Raw genomic sequence first — 4,795 nt, 5'->3', positions numbered from 1 at the left:
GAGAGACTCTACCCGCCCCCACCCTACACCCCCGCCCCCCCCCACCCCAGAACAACGTGCAAGTAGAAATAAATTGGTTTAATTATCGAGCAGTGGAGATAGTCCAGTTCCTGGGGATGAGACAAACATCATCGCCCCGGGGACAGAATGACAAGCAGAAGTTCTGGAAACGCTTTGCTGCTTGCAATTCTTGGAGCAATGTGGAATGTACTTCACACTGAGCAACTTTCAGCTGGCTCAGAGTCTCCAATGTACATTGCTGTGTTTGCCGCCAGCTCAGAGAGAGAGAACAATAGGAAGGACGTAGGAGTGAATAACGATCCGCGTGAGAGGGCGAATAGCTGCTCATGGAGACTGTTAGTGGCTAACAATACGTAGTCTGTCATAGCCGACGAGGTGATAACAAGGAGTCGTTTGTGTGGTAGGGGTCAAGGACATGGGGGAGTTCAGGCCCTAAAGTTCTGGAACTCGATATTGAAGACCGGAGGGCTGTAAGGTCTCCAAGTGGAAAATGAGTTGTTGTTCTTTCATCTGGAGCTAGAACACTGCTGCAAGCCTGAGACAGAGATGTTGGTCAGGGAACAGGGTGATGTGTTAAAGTGGCAGACAACCGCCAGGTCAGGGCCTTTTTCCTGCGGGCAGAACCGGGATGTTCTGCGAAGCAGTCACCCAGTTTATGCTTCATGCTACATTGGGGAAACGACACTGTGAGCAGCGAATGCAGTGGACTAGGTTGTGGCAAAAGTGCTGCTTCACCTGGGAGGTATGTTTGAGCCCTTGGATATTCAGGAGGGAGCCGGTAAATGGGCAGGTGTTGCACATTCGGCAGTTTCAGGCGAAAGCGACTTGGCACTATGGGAGGTGGGTGTGGGGTGTTGCGAGTGAAGGAAGAGTGGACCCGAAGTGTAACCCCTGGCACAACGGGTGCGTGTTGGGACCATAACCCACTCTCTCCTATTCACTCAATGTCGTCTTTAGCAGCTTTCCCTTATAACTGCGCTCTGTTCTGCACCTCGCCTTCTCATCTGCTTCCGAAAAAAGGCTTGGACATAAATATTCACAGTGATATACTGGCCCAATGTGCACAGTCGAGTTGATACACTCGTGGAGATCTGCGTGGTCTTCTCCTGTTCTCTGTATCCCATGGTGAGGAGGGTAATGCTTGTCACTGGCCGCTCGGGTGTCATAGAAAAATTTCAAAACAAAATGTTTGAATTGTCTGCCAGTGGAGAGAGCCCGGTTCCTGGGACGTGACAAACAGCAGCAGGGAGACTGAATGAGAAGCAGCTGTTCGAGAAACTCTTTGCCGCTAGCAATTCTTAGAGCAATCTCAAATGTATTTCATAGTGAGCACGTCTCAGGTCACTCAAGCGGTGTGGGGCATCTATCGCGGGCCGGCTCTCTGGCTCGTTGGTCTAGGCGTATGATTCTCGCTTTGGGTGCCGTACTGTGATGAGTTGCGAGAGGTCCCGGGTTCAAATCCCGGACGAGCCCGAGGTTTTTCTAAAACTTGACTTGTGCAAAACTGCCTGATTAATTTTCTCAAAAAGCACCTTGGTGAAACGAGGTTGGCCTGTCTGGAGTACGGACAAGGCAGAAAACAGGGAAGTGAAATGGTTGGATGTCGTGTCGAACAGGTTGACGTGAGCTGTGCGGTGTTTGGGAATGTCAGCAATGAAGGTAGATTGGAAAATTGGGACAGCTCTCCTCGGAGAACCGAAGTTTTCCAAGTCATGAGGGACCTAGAAACAGGAAATAATGTTGTGAAAATGTTCCCACACCTGAAAGGTCCACAACGATTCGGCAGAATTTTAAGGTCACCAGGAAAACAAGTAAAAATGACAGGAGGAAGAACGTTTTCGTACAGGGAGTGGTTAGTGTCAGTAAGTCCCTGTCGGACATTGACAAAGAGGAAGATTCAATGAACACAAAAGGGAATTCGGTGGTCACGTTCAGATGTGCAGATTTACGCTGAGAATGCGAGAGAATGAAACGAATAGACACACGTTGACTGAAGTATAGAACCAGCAGAGCGAAGGTGGGCCGCATGGCCTCCGTCTGCGCTGCGACACATGTGATTTCACACATTCAGTGTGAAATCACAGTTCGACCAACAGAATGTGGGAATTTAGTAAAAAACGTTTCTATTTACACAGCCTCCGTACGTCTGCGAAACAGCATATCACACGACAGCAGCGGAGGTCTTTGACATCAGTCTCGAACGTGCGAGCCGCGTGCCAGATGAAAAGCTGAATCGCTCTGTGGACAGGGCTCAGAGCGTGGCAGCAGAGTGGCGCAGCGGGAGCGTGCTGGGCCCATAACCCAGAGGTCGATGGATCGAAACCATCCTCTGCTATTATTCAATGTCACCTCGAGCTGATTTCCTTTGGATCGGTGCTCTCTTCTGCCAGCTGCATACCCGAATGGCGTGAAGCATATCGATGCACTCGCCAAATCCACTCCATGCAAGGTGCGTGGTTTTAGAGGTCTCAGTGGCATTCTGTTGTTCGGCGGTTTTTATTCTGAACTGGATCGCAAAACCAGTTCTCTGCGATGCCAATCAGCTGGTCAAGTTGAAACAAATGTCTTGCGGTTTCGTCCATTCCCTGCAGTAATTCGCTACCCTGGTTCAGACGTGAATGACAAGCATGTCAAAAACCTCATCACGACTCAGACACAGTTCCCCCACGATTAGGACGGATCCCACCGATTGTGAATAACCTCAGAGAGAGAGAGACAGGCAATCGGCGTGGATTCGATGGGTTGAACGGCTTGTGTCTACGCGAGAATGGTGCTACGTGTTTATGGCGTCCCACTGCCTGTCTCTGGGACAGAGAGGCTGAGGGAGCAAAACTGGTTCATTTTTACCCGTCCCTTCCGTGTTGGACTGCCTGCAGTCCCTCAGCTCAGGGCCGTGGGGAGGACTCTCAGTGAGTGAAGGTTTCACTCGGATTCTCTTCATCTGGGACACTTGGGGCTCAGATGTTAACTGCTGCGCGGTAGCAACAAAGAAAGCGATGCCCACTTTGCTATAGACTTTCCGTAAGATTGCTGCGTGAAGACGATTTCTGAACACCAAGAAGGCTGCACAACAATGTGAATTTACCTGGGCGAAGAGTCCTCGGTGTCCATTTCTTTCTGTCCTTCCAGCACAGCATCTTTCCATCTCTCAGATAACAGACCTTTGGAGAAAGTTCACAATCAAAGTTGTTCATGTTCCCCGCATTAATGCAACTGACACCTCTCACCCCAAGGGTTTCAGAGAGTGAGAGAGAGAGAGAGAGAGACTCTACCCGCCCCCACCCTACACCCCGCCCCACCCCACCCCAGAACAACGTGCAAGTAGAAATAAATTGGTTTAATTATCGAGCAGTGGAGATAGTCCAGTTCCTGGGGATGAGACAAACATCATCGCCCCGGGGACAGAATGACAAGCAGAAGTTCTGGAAACGCTTTGCTGCTTGCAATTCTTGGAGCAATGTGGAATGTACTTCACACTGAGCAACTTTCAGCTGGCTCAGAGTCTCCAATGTACATTGCTGTGTTTGCCGCCAGCTCAGAGAGAGAGAACAATAGGAAGGACGTAGGAGTGAATAACGATCCGCGTGAGAGGGCGAATAGCTGCTCATGGAGACTGTTAGTGGCTAACAATACGTAGTCTGTCATAGCCGACGAGGTGATAACAAGGAGTCGTTTGTGTGGTAGGGGTCAAGGACATGGGGGAGTTCAGGCCCTAAAGTTCTGGAACTCGATATTGAAGACCGGAGGGCTGTAAGGTCTCCAAGTGGAAAATGAGTTGTTGTTCTTTCATCTGGAGCTAGAACACTGCTGCAAGCCTGAGACAGAGATGTTGGTCAGGGAACAGGGTGATGTGTTAAAGTGGCAGACAACCGCCAGGTCAGGGCCTTTTTCCTGCGGGCAGAACCGGGATGTTCTGCGAAGCAGTCACCCAGTTTATGCTTCATGCTACATTGGGGAAACGACACTGTGAGCAGCGAATGCAGTGGACTAGGTTGTGGCAAAAGTGCTGCTTCACCTGGGAGGTATGTTTGAGCCCTTGGATATTCAGGAGGGAGCCGGTAAATGGGCAGGTGTTGCACATTCGGCAGTTTCAGGCGAAAGCGACTTGGCACTATGGGAGGTGGGTGTGGGGTGTTGCGAGTGAAGGAAGAGTGGACCCGAAGTGTAACCCCGGCACAACGGGTGCGTGTTGGGACCATAACCCACTCTCTCCTATTCACTCAATGTCGTCTTTAGCAGCTTTCCCTTATAACTGCGCTCTGTTCTGCACCTCGCCTTCTCATCTGCTTCCGAAAAAAGGCTTGGACATAAATATTTCACAGTGATATACTGGCCCAATGTGCACAGTCGAGTTGATACACTCGTGGAGATCTGCGTGGTCTTCTCCTGTTCTCTGTATCCCATGGTGAGGAGGGTAATGCTTGTCACTGGCCGCTCGGGTGTCATAGAAAAATTTCAAAACAAAATGTTTGAATTGTCTGCCAGTGGAGAGAGCCCGGTTCCTGGGGACGTGACAAACAGCAGCAGGGAGACTGAATGAGAAGCAGCTGTTCGAGAAACTCTTTGCCGCTAGCAATTCTTAGAGCAATCTCAAATGTATTTCATAGTGAGCACGTCTCAGGTCACTCAAGCGGTGTGGGGCATCTATCGCGGGCCGGCTCTCTGGCTCGTTGGTCTAGGCGTATGATTCTCGCTTTGGGTGCCGTACTGTGATGAGTTGCGAGAGGTCCCGGGTTCAAATCCCGGACGAGCCCGAGGTTTTTCTAAAACTTGA

Source organism: Hemiscyllium ocellatum, unplaced genomic scaffold (assembly GCF_020745735.1).
Source record: "Hemiscyllium ocellatum isolate sHemOce1 unplaced genomic scaffold, sHemOce1.pat.X.cur. scaffold_1945_pat_ctg1, whole genome shotgun sequence".
Lineage (NCBI taxonomy): Eukaryota > Metazoa > Chordata > Chondrichthyes > Orectolobiformes > Hemiscylliidae > Hemiscyllium > Hemiscyllium ocellatum.
This window is presented reverse-complemented; position numbering follows the sequence as displayed.